Source organism: Molothrus ater, chromosome 1 (genome assembly GCF_012460135.2).
Source record: "Molothrus ater isolate BHLD 08-10-18 breed brown headed cowbird chromosome 1, BPBGC_Mater_1.1, whole genome shotgun sequence".
NCBI classification, from domain to species: domain Eukaryota; kingdom Metazoa; phylum Chordata; class Aves; order Passeriformes; family Icteridae; genus Molothrus; species Molothrus ater.
Genome location: NC_050478.2, coordinates 33,302,510 through 33,315,176, shown reverse-complemented (window position 1 = coordinate 33,315,176; position 12,667 = coordinate 33,302,510).

Here is a 12,667-nt window from a genome sequence, read left to right as displayed (position 1 = left end):
ATTTACTTTCAAGGCTGTCTCCATTATGCATGTCACACTGCAGAGGCAGTCTTGATGCCAATGAATAAACAATGAGTCAGGTTCTGCAACTGGGCTAGGGCTGGCAGGGGAGGCAGAAGGACATTTTCCAGCCCTCGGTGCCCTATGCCTGTGAAGACCTTCTCTGATGTGAGATCTGCTCAGGTTGGATAAAGGGCAAAGCTGGCCCAAGGCCATGGAGCCACCAGCCAGGCCAGCCCTGGCAAAGCCCTGCTGCACTTGGCCCTGCTGCATGACACCACTCACAAGCACAGAAATCTCAGCTACTCAGGCCTCTCTGACCTCCAACAAATCCAGGCAGAGTGCACATGTTCATTAAGTTTTGTGCATTAAATACAGCTGCCAGTGTAGATAAAAGGATTACATTTTTTTTTAACCAGGATCTTCAGATCCAGAGCCATAACATTGTTATTAGAAGTGAATTAGAGTTTTATCTGTTCATGAGAACATAAAAATCATGCCCAAATTTATTTTAATATTTCAACAACATTTTGATAGGAAAAAAATGCAAGCAAAGTTCATAGTTTGGCAAAGGCAGTTTGCATGGAATGATGTTGGGTTTGGGTTTTTTTCAAATCAAAAGAAAATATTTTGGATCAGTTTAAAAGAGAAGGGTTCAGGGTGCCCTAATTTTGGCCTCCCAGTATCTGAAGGGCACTTACAAGAAAAATGGACAGAGACTATTTACAAGAGCACATAGTGACAGGACAAGGAGGAATGGATTCAAGCTGAGGGATAGTAGGTTAAGACTAAGTATCAGGAAAAAATTCCTTACTGTGAGGGTGGTGAAGGACTGGCACAGGTTGCCAGGTTCACAGAGAAACTGTGAATGTCCCATCCCTGGAAGTGTTCCAGGACAAGTTGGACGGAGCCCTGAGCAACCTGGTCTAGTGCAAGGTGTCCCTGCCTATGGCAGGGAGGCTGGAATGAGAAGATCTTTAAGGTCCCTTCCAACCCTGACCATTCTATGGTTCTGTGAAATTAATGGGGGCTCAGATGATTGCTACAGTGCTGGATCAGAGCTCTCATTTGAGTTTTCCACGTTCTTTCTTCTCTGTGAAGGCTGGATACCTTTGCTAAATTATCTTTCCTGGGTAACCCTTCTACCTACTCATGGGCATCAAAGGATTCAGATGCCCCCAGTATATAATGACAGGTCTGACCTCACTCATAGATATCTACACCACAGCCCTGATGAAATGCTGAGTGAGATTTACAAGATGCCATGCAATGGAAACAGAAAAAAATCAGATGCAATCTGATTTAAAGGCAAAATCAAAATGTTGGGACACAGCAGTGCTCATTGTTTTGTTTTCATCAAATATAGTCTGATTTTGACACTTGGTGGCTATTTTAAACACTTTATTATTTTGAATTCTCAGACTGATTTGGGAGAAATAGTAGTATTTTTTGTAAACTGGGTGCACAACAAAATAAATTATTCACTTAGTTGAAACGAAGAATATAGCCTAAGTCAGCTAGACAGTGATAAGATATAAGAAATTACTATTAAGATGAAGACACTGATTTGGAACTCATGTATACAGCAGTCATAGATATAGAAAGATAACTAAGGCATAGAAAGATAACTAAGGCAAAACTGAAAAAAATAATTCCTATGGTGTACCTAATTGCCAGGGTTTTCATAAAAATTTTTTTCTTTTGCTTAAGAACTAGTAAGAAATTACTTTTTAAGGATTTTCACTTCTGATTTCTTCACTATCTCAGAAGTATCATAACCGTAAATCAAATCTAAATAATTATACTTGAGACTAAAAACAACAAGGGCCACATCTGTAGAACACATCCAAAATGAAAGGGACAGGAAGCCCCCATTTTCTACAAGCAGCTAACATTTCCCTGTCTAAATAACCAAACTCATTACTGTAATTTCCTTACCCAGTTTAAAAGGAAGTCATATTTCCATATGCATGACAGTGTAACTAGGATTTTTTCTATTAATAAGAATAACAGGTCCTGGGCTATTCCAGTCAAACTCTGATCCCACATTTAATTATCCTATTATTATTTTTCTAAGGAGCATACTTTCCCAAAAGTAGTCAGAGTTGCATGAAATTCTATTCTCCCTCATGGCTGCATGAACGCAGAATAACCCCATTGCTACTGACAGGACAGAGAAAGTGCAGTAGCAGAAATCTACATAAAGAGTTGGACATCACTAAAATCATTGCCACTCAGTTTCCCATTTAAGTCCCAGCTCCCAAATTCAATAAGATTTTTACCAATCTTAGTTTCATTATGCATTTCTGCACTTCGTTTATCACAGCCTTGGCATAAATAACCACATAAAATTCCTGTTCTCAGGTAGTAAAAGACATGTAGCTACAGAGAGCTGCAGGTTAAAAGAGTTCATGGATTACATTCTCCTCTAATTCCATATTTTCTTTCAGATAGCCAAACCCACAACAGCTATACATAAGGAATATCTCTTAGATGTTCAATGTCTAAATAAAGTCAGGGCATGTTGGTGCTGACAGCCAAAACTGCTACTTCATGAGCAAGGCTTGAACTCTTGTCACCAACATGAAAAACAGATTAATAGAATAGCAGAATTTCAGCTGTACCAGATATAAAACCAGATACATTTTTTTATTTATATTTGAAGTGTCATTTGAGGGTGAGTACACTACCTGTGTAAAACATTTTAAAAATATAAGGCATGTGGCTAAATTTTCCACTACAAGAAACCATGTCTTAGAAGAGCTCAAGACAACAGATAAGAAGGCATCTTTGAACCAGTTTGCAACTTCTAGTGCACTTCTTGTAACCACTGTTCTGCCTCCCTGCAGGAAGGCAGAAAGCAGAGAAGTGACACTGCTGCCCTTCTGTGACCTACACATCCTTCTGAACTGGAGCCCAAGATCTGAATTTTTGAAATTGTATCACAGGGTATGAGCATTTGCAGGAGGACCCACAAAGGTACCTTAGTTTTTGATCCACTCAACAGAAGAATGCCTAAAGGCTATGCACATGCACAGGGAAGCAAGATGCCTGAGGACAGCTCTGTTGCATAGGTGTAGGCAAGGTCGCCTAGAGGTCCCCAGCAGATGTGAGAGTGTCAAGACACTCTCAGAAGGGTATTTGGGGATTATCCTCTCACAGTCTGCTATCAGCTCTGCTATCTATTAATTCTGAATATTTCCACTTTGACAGACTAGCGGAAAGCAAGCATAGATAGACATGAATCTGGCCTTTAAAAATTTCCTCTCAGTTCTCTGAGCTGGGCTCCATGAGCCACAAAACTATGGCTTAGCAAACCAGCCTCTGAAATTGGCAGGTTTCCACCACCAGCTCAAATATGTGCAAGTGTTTTTTTAGGCTTGTTTAACAAAAGTTGTGATTTCTTATTTCATTCCTCTTCCACGGGATCATAATTTAAGACCTATCATTCAAGACTGCCTGATCTTGAGCCATGTCCATATATCAGTCAGAACATTAAAACCTGACCTTTATACACAGAATAATAAATACCTGTGAGTCACTTGCAAGGTAGTAACTCACTCTCACAGTTCAGCAGAGAGTAAGGGATGAATCTCAAGATGAAAAACTTCAGTTGTTGCTAAATATGAGTGGGCTTATAATAATACTTTCACATTGGGAAGTCTATAAAGAAGGTTAAGAGTATTTCAGAAGGATGATGATACATTAGCAAATAGAAATGAAACTGAGCAGTCACCAAAACAACTGAAAAATCCAAGCTGCTGTAATCCCCACCTGCATAATGCAAGGAATTACTGGATCTGTGCTAGAAGCCAGGAGCATCTCCAGTGAGCTGGGCTGGTCTGACTTCAGTACAACAGCCAGTGTGTCAGTCAACACAGTCACCTCCTTCTTCACCTTCACCACCTGATTCAGCAGCCTATGCAGGGATATTCCTGCTGTGGAATGGGGGGTTTGCAGGGCTTCTTGTCTCTCATGCTCTGCTCTTTGACACCTGAGCCCCCCCAGCTCTTCTGAGGGGGTGCCTGGTGGCTGGTGCATGGCTGGTGAGCAGTCAGAGGCAGTTACAGCCACCTCAATATCTGCAGATGTAGCCCTCAGAGTGGAAGGATGTGAGCCTTGCAGTTCTTAGGGCTTCCATGAGGCTGCAGTCTCTGTGTGGGCCAAGTGCAGGGCATAACCTTTAGAACACAGTGCAGGAGAAATATTATCATAATTTTAAGGGCTGACATCAAATTGCCAGGTCTCTTGAAACTCTCCTCTGCCTCTTGATAGCCATAGTTAATATTTACATAGTGAGCTCTTGAATCAAAGAAGAGGAAAGAAAAAATAAACCTTGATGATGCAATTTCAGCAACCAGGAACATCCAGTATAATACTTTGTGCATTCATCAGCACACAATTTCTATGTGACAATAATATCTTCTCCTTTGCATATTAAGGGGAACCAAGAAGCAAGAGGGCACAGACAGTTGCCTCTGCTCTCCAATGAATTTCCCACATTGGAAGCAAGGCAATGGCAACAATGGGTACATGCCTTCCTGACACCTGAACAAGCATCTTTTCTGTCTTGTTCTTTTCTGTCTTGTTCTTGTTCACGCCATGCAAATACAAGCTGAGATCACCAGCTATTCTCCCATCATTTTGGCAGGAAAGTAGTAGAGGGGGAGTAACTGCTGCTTGCCTAGCAGTGAATTATAGGTTTTTGTCTCATAATTTATGCTATCCTGAGAGGAAACTCAAGAAAAATTAATTTACACAGTCTAAAAAAAAGACTGCTAAGGAGCCCCTGTCATGGGTCATGTACTGATTTCATTTACATGGGCGTAAATCCTACATACCATGACCAAAATCAGTGGCATTATGAAAGGCTTATAAGTGAAAGAGGACTTTGATTCACAGCTCCTAAACACTAGCAGCAAACAAACTTGAAAGCCCAGGAGATTGTTATTTTCAGTATGGGAGTGAGGAAAAGGAATAATACAAAGTGAACAGGTGAACCCCTGAAGTGAAATAAAGGGAACCATGTTCAATGAGAAGGATCAATGAGGTATCAGAGTGACCTTTTGAGGCAGGAGACAAAACCACTTCTGCTTTGTTCCTTTCTTTGCTGGCCAGGGAACCTAGGAGATATCTAGAGATATTCAGAGAATTCAGTGTTGCCTAAGCCCCATGAGATGGGCCACAGTGCCAGCCTTCCTCCTGACTCACAGCAAAACACTTCCTGCCTGCTCTCAGGGGCACTTGAGGACCTTGCTCATAGCTGCCTCCTGATTGCTGTGCCGCAGGCAGCACACAGCTGGCACAGCATGCTGGCTCTCCTCACCTACAGGGTGTCAGGATAGAGCCCTCTGGAGGGGTCCTGTCTTCTCTTGGGCTGTTAATCTTGCCTTACTTTAGTGCAGAGCAAGATGGGCTGAGTCGCTATTAAGAGGTATTTTTTCACCCCATTCAGTTTATTTTCACCAGCCAGGTAAAAAGTGTACCTTTCCTTCCTGGAGTCTTGAGCTGATTATTTCCTTCTGTCAGTGCCTTTGCCTCCATTTTATCAACAGAGCAGGAGACTTTGGTCCAGGCAGGCATCATTTTGAGAAGACAGCCCCTAGCATTAGATTTTAAAGACATTTCAAAAACTAATGAAGAATTTTGCTTCATTAAGTAGCCCATAAAATGGGGAATAATTGAGCACCAGAGGGAAGGCACCATAATTAGTCAACATTATAAATGCCTGGTTTCACAAAGGAGCACATAAAGATTTTAATACAGCTCTACCTGCTGATCTGCTGGCAGATATCCCTGGATGTGAACTACTCTCACTTGAACAGGATCTTCATTCCTTTTAACACCACAGTAGCAAAACTCTGAATTAGAAAGGTTCTATCCTGGGTCTCAGTGCTAGTGCTGAACTTGTTAAACTGCAGTATAAGAAAGCCTTTGCCAAGCTGCTCCTGGACTCTACCAAGCTCCACCTCTACCAAAGTGTCACTCAAGGTACAGAAACTTTTACAGAAAGCCATACTTTGGACCTCCTGCCTTAAGATACTCCACAAAATCCAAAAATTTATAGAGTGCAATTTAATTCCCTTAGACTGAAAACTGAAACACTGCAAAATAGAATCAACCCACAAGTAAGACTATTATGCACATATTTTTCTGCCTGCAAACTCTTTCAGCGGTCCTGTAGACAGCTCTGCTTGATGCTCTCAGCAACACTGCTAAGGGAGAGACATGTATTTAATTAGGAAGAATATTCTTTTCTTTTTGGTGTCAGACAAATGACTAAGACTTTGCTTTACTTTACTAATAATTCAATAATAAAAAAATGTAAGTCCTAGTCTGCCCTACCAGAACAGATATACATGTACGTAATTCCATCCAATGCAACATAAAATAGCTTTTTTGAAACAACTGCAATATCTATTATACTTTTACGGACCATGCTCAGTACTTATATAGACAAAGCAAAAAATAATTACTGTTCATAATTCATTCTCATGTTTTCAAACTCTGTGGTAGTCTTGCTGGGCTACCATGTCTTTAGAATGACTCTTTTGTAAGCTGGAATGCTCTATCTGCTGGCACCCCTGCTTTCTTTCAAGCATCTAATGCAAAATAATAATGACCTTATGAACACAAATAACATTTACAGCATCAGAGAAATAGTTATAAAGCAGTTAAAGGAAAATACAGACATTTCTTTTCCAGGCATGTTAGCGCTTTCCTATTCTTCTCTTCATTCTGTAAATTAACATTTTTTTCAGATAAAAAAGACAAATTCATAAATTACTGCATTTGGCAGTGGAATGCAGCAATGGTGGCAAGGCACAGCTGGAGAGTTTGAAATGTGGCAGCTTTCTTCGAGGCCATCATTTTCCTGCTCCTTTGGGAATCACTGCTAAATGTGGCTACTGCTAATGTAATGAATATGAATCCATGTAAATCTCCAACGCGGAGCTGGGATCTGTCCCCTCCTGGGTAAAAAGGAATTTTTTTCTATGCAGATTTTTTGAGTGCCTATGTGTGCATAACTCTGACCTTACTTCAGCAGTTCACCTGCACTTAGGTACCCAGGTACTGCCAACCTTCTCATTTTTCATTCTGCAGAAAACTAACAATATGCGCTCCCTCGCTTTTGAAGATCCCTGGCAGAATAATACACCACCTGTTCAGCCCCCCTTCCCACCCCCCCTCTTTACTAATTAAGCTCTGAAAGTGTTTCCAAACAAAATTGGATTTCTTTTCTTCTGCTCCTCTCTCCTTCATTCCCTGACTGCACCTTTGTAAACATTTTTGATTGGGCGTGAAAGGCGCAGAAACAGCCACAAATAAGGGGACCTGTCACTTTTGCCAAAGCCATTAGTGCTGCATGGAGAAAACTGGCTGGGCTCATACTGAGTGACTGTGACGTGCCCAGGGATGGAGAGCAGCAGAGAGTGCCCTTAACCAGTGTCCAGAGGGGTCTCAGAAATTATGGGGTGTACAGGACAAATCTTCCTGGCTCCTCTTCTGCCCTGCAAGGGCTACTGGCTGACTGATTCATTTAACAAGTAGAGCATTTGAATAGCTGACAGACATTTTCCAAGGAGGAGGTGGCTGAGGGAGGTGTGCACATTCTGAGTTTTTTTCCACCATGGAACAGGCAGTTGGAATTTTAATCTGTGTAACTTTGGTCTCTGTGGTCGTACAGTGCCTCACACAATGGGTCTTTGTGTGCTGCCAGAGTACTACTGCAATACATACCATAAATAATAACTGTAATAACAGTTACAAAGCTAAGATTTTTTTAATGGTCTCTATGTCTGGAAGTCTTTTCTGGGCAATTGGCATTTTTAAAAATCAGGTCACTGAGTTAGGCTGCTTATTCTGTATGCAGAATCTTATTTCACCATTCATTTTCTTTAAAACATAAGCCTCCAACTTGGCTCATGTAGATAAATATTAAGTGAGGGGGAAGCAATGAAAACACTTGTCAAAATAAACCAAGAATAATTATTGGATTCCATTCACAAGTTTTTGGAGAGGAAAGATCAGGCCAACCATCAAATAACAGCTTCAGCCAAGATCTACAAGTAGAGGGCCATTGTTCTGCTTGACAGTTCTTCACTGAGGTGATTAACAAGCCTGGCTGATGACCCCTTGGGCTCAGATGTACAGTTGGGGTATCACACATCAGCTGAGCTATCAGCACACTTCCTATGTGCATGGCCATGCAAACATAAAATTCTGTGACTTGGCTTCACCCTCTTCACTGGGGCTAATCAAAGCCATGTTGTCTTACATTTGCCGTCACTTAAACCATTCATATAGATACCACAAGCTCAGTTGTGGCACTGAAAAACAACACTGGCAGCTATTTCAAGCAACAGATTGGTTGCAGCTGGGATTCATAGAACCAAAATTAGAGTTAGTCAGACAGTCTGAGTGCCATCCACCTTCTAAAATGCAAGTCTTGAAGTCAGAGGAATTGCACTTGAAAAGTGCATATTTTTCTCTCTGGCTCATAAAGGCAACCACCTCAGAAAGATAACTAGACTGGAAGAAAACAGTTTTCTCTGGTATGAGTCCTGTCCTGTGTGCCTGAGCTCTTAGACAACTTCTCTGTCTTCTAACCTGAAATTTCCAGTATGGGCTTCTATACACAGGTTAATATACAGCATTAGAGCAGCATATAAAAAAGTGTCATGGATGTCCTTGCTTCAGACCAAAAAGAAAGCACATACTGGGTTCAAACTCTTCCAAGGAACTCCAACTCACTTTTTTCTGGACAAGGCAGAATTTAACTACTGACCGAAGAAGAGGTCATGCAAAGGCAGTCTATTACAGTCATCCCCTCTAACATATTTCACAGGAAATTTTATAGCCTAGCTCTGCTGCATTTCCAAACACACTAAATCACAATTCTGCCACATCGTGATTCAGAAACCAATGCAATCAATTTCAGCTAATTATGCATCCAGCTTGAAAAGGAGCTGTACAAAGCTCACGTCACCACGTTTAGCTGAACCACTACTGGAAAGCAGGGTTTTGGCAGGGATATTTTGTGTGTGATAACATGGTTTTAAATTTATGAAAAAGGGTAAACACGTTTCAAAGCAGAATTTGGTTTTAGTATTTGTGTACCTGCTTCTGCTTCCACTGAAATTAATAGCAACCTGCCACTGACTTGAGCGGAAGAAGGTCTGAGGTCTCCATTCCATAGAAGCTCCAGCAGTAAAATCCAAGAAATTCATTTTAGCTATTATATTTTGGAAGGCTGACAACAGCTGCATGAAGAACTGAACCTGAATCTCCCAGGGAGACACGTAACACTTAAATCACGAAGTTATTCCATTTGATATGCATGCTGTATTATAAAATTAATCTTTTGTAGCAATTAATTAGAGCAGTTACGAGGAAAGTCATGCAGTCTGAGACTCACATTTATTGCACAGTGTGGCCTTGTTTGTTTAGTCAGATTCCCTTAAGCCATTAATAGAGCTTTATGTTAATTTCCTTAATGCTTCTGATCAGCATGTTCAGAGTTACAACTCCACTAGGGCTTCACAGATTACCCCAACATATAGTACAAGTAAACAATAGAAGCTACTTCCCTCCGTGTGTCATTCTCCAAGGATACCCTAATGAGATTACATCTATGCCAATCCAAAATGTTAACAAGAAGTATATGGAACTCTTTGGGCTGTGATTGAACTTTCTGACACATTCAGCCCTGAAGAGGTTAAAAATAAAAAGCTGACTGGGTTTGTTGCCGAAATTGTGAATAAGTAAAGGAAGCAAGTACATTCTTCAGCCAGATTTCTTTTCTCTGAAGGTATTTATCTGGAAATGCTTGAAAAGCTGGGTAAAGCACAATCCCAATTTTCTTGAAAGGAAGTGAGATAAGAGTAAATCTTGAAAATGCCAGATGTAAATGCTGAACTGGTATTTATTCAAATGCCTTTCATGTCTAATGCATAAAGCCTGGTTATTCCATCAGTCCCTTTGAATCAAGCCTAGGTGCTTAAACATGTGAAAAACCCTAAGCTCATGTAGGAGATTTTATGTATGTAACTTAACAACTGGTCCAAATCTCTCACTGGTTTCAGATTTCGTTAGTGATATGGAAACAGCCAGGCACTTGTCTCAGGACACCAGAGAATAATCACTACATCTGTTACACTTTCCTAAAGAAGTCATCCAATGGAAAAGTTACACACTACTGTGCTAAAAAGAAATTATTGCACCCCTTAAACACAATCAAACAAACAAAAATCCCCAGTCCAAAATGAGTGGCAACCCCTACAGTGGCTGCTTAACGCACTTGGTATGTATGTTTTCTCTTCAGACTCTAGAGCAGCCTCTCACAGCTTTAAGACTGGAGGAATGATTCTTGTGTCCTTCATTTGCAGCCATGACTTCTAAAAATGGCAGTTTGTGGCTGCTTCAAAAAATCAGGAAGCCCTTGGAGCAGCATGGGCATGGCTGTTTGAAGGCTGCAAATCTCACATACAGAGACCAGGTGCTCCATCCCACAGGAGGCAGAAGCTGCTGGTGTGGACAACAGATCAGGCTATGGCAGGCCAAGCCTTTGAGGTACAGCACACACAGGGTCATGGATCCCAGCATAGACCAAGTGACCTGCTCATCTAAGGAGAGATTAGATCTATTTGTCTCTTCCCTTCTCCTCAAAACCTGCAAGTCATCCACATCTGAACAATCTCATTGACCACTGACACATTTGTCACAGACAGTTACAGTGTGGGCATGTCAGCATCACTTGTGAAAAGAGCTTTTATCCTGAAATATCTCTCTTCACCGAGCACAGGACCAGCTCTTTTAACACTTTTCTGTCCTGGCCCTGATTTGAAAAACCAATCATAAGTCTGTGTCTCCATTTATATGCTGCCTTCTATTCCTATTTACAACAGTGAGTCGGATTTTTTTCATCAATGTAAAAATATTTTTTTACAGCCTCATTTCATTTTTCTTCCATTTTTTCCTGAAAACCTGAGCTTCCTGCTTAAGATCAAGCCTTATCCTCTGCAGATATCCACATTCATTGTAGTTCAAAGGCACTGCTTTCCTATCAACTTTTAGAAATAGTCTGCACTATATAAAATAACTGTGGGATGCAGAAGCTACTATTGAGTAGTTCATTGAACTCTGAGATCTTTGCTCTAGAGATGAACCTGAAGAAAAAAGATGAGACATATATTCAGAAAGAAATGGATATGTGCATGTCAGTGGTATATCAGTTTCTAATCAATATTAAACCTCTAACTGCCAAGATCAATAACAGCTGCAAGGTCATAGCTGTCGCATAGTTTCTCAAAAGTATCAGCTAATAATGATTTTTGCTTTGTGCTTTTTATGACTGGTGGATGAGGAATCTCTACTTTCATCTTTAATATTTTCAATATTGAAATTCATATTATGCTCTTATTATCAGGTATCAGGACCTGAGTAAGCTTACCCTCTAGCTTAACAAACAATAAACACTCCACAAAGATCCTCCAATCTTTCCAAAATGTACTTCTGGAATGCTGAGGTAATTTGGAGTCAGAGACTTTTCAGCATTGCTGTGGTCAATACCTTTTGGTTTGTCTGCACCCAAAACAATGCTGCAACAGCTCAGCATGATACTTAAATGGGAATTGTTCTCTATTACATTGCTTGCTGCACCTTGGAGAATAGCTGGCAAATTGTCAGTGCCCAGAGGAATATGAGAGCTGCATGTTTTGATAGTATCTGATTGAGTCACCTACTTAAGAATATTTTTCACCAATGATTTTTCATGAGGGATGTTCACTCCCACCATCTCACAGACAAGGGAAGAAGTTGCATTTTCTGGTGAAGTTGTAGCTTTGTTATAGTTGCAAAGGTAAAGAATTGAGCAGGGTCTAAGCAAAAGCATAATATAATTTATGAGATTAATAGTTGTGGTAGGGAAAAAAATTGACACATTTTTGGGTACATATTTTTTCAAACATGAAGTTTAACTGGATAATTTTAATTGTTAGACTGTCTGAGAGGAAAAGCTCCACTGGAAAAAGGATGGATTACAAAGCATAAAGTTTTTCATCTGTAGAAAGCTGGACTATCTACCCAGGATATTTTAAGTGCTCTTTAGGTATAATATTAATGGTCTGTTATTGTAATTATTACTGTTCCTTTTCTTTTTGGTTGTAATATTTCTTGTAGTCTCAGTATAGGAACATGGAGTTGCAGTGCACCCTGAGGGAGAAGTGACAGGAGTTTTTGTAGTGCCCCTGAACCAGAAAAGGAAATTAATTGTATGCATTTCTTTCCTGTCTCCTCTCTAATTCCAATAACAGTGTGGCTGTGAGGCTGTGTCCATTGACTGTGTAAAATCCACATTAACACAGGAGCGTGTGAAAAAGTCCCATACAGTAAGAGCTCTTTGCCAAGTTATTACCCTCAATGCCAAATGCTGCACAATGGTAAAGATAAGATTTTCTTTATTCTGCTGTGTCCTAACATGAAGGAAGGGCACAGATTTTGTTTAAAGTAATCACACTAAAATGCTATGATGCGTGCTTCTATTATTTCAATCAATAAATATATTACAGGATGATCAAATAACAAATATATTACAGACATGATCACCCCAAAAAGCAAGCAAGTTATCTATAATTGAAGAGCTCAATTTTTAATGTGATCCCCCTCT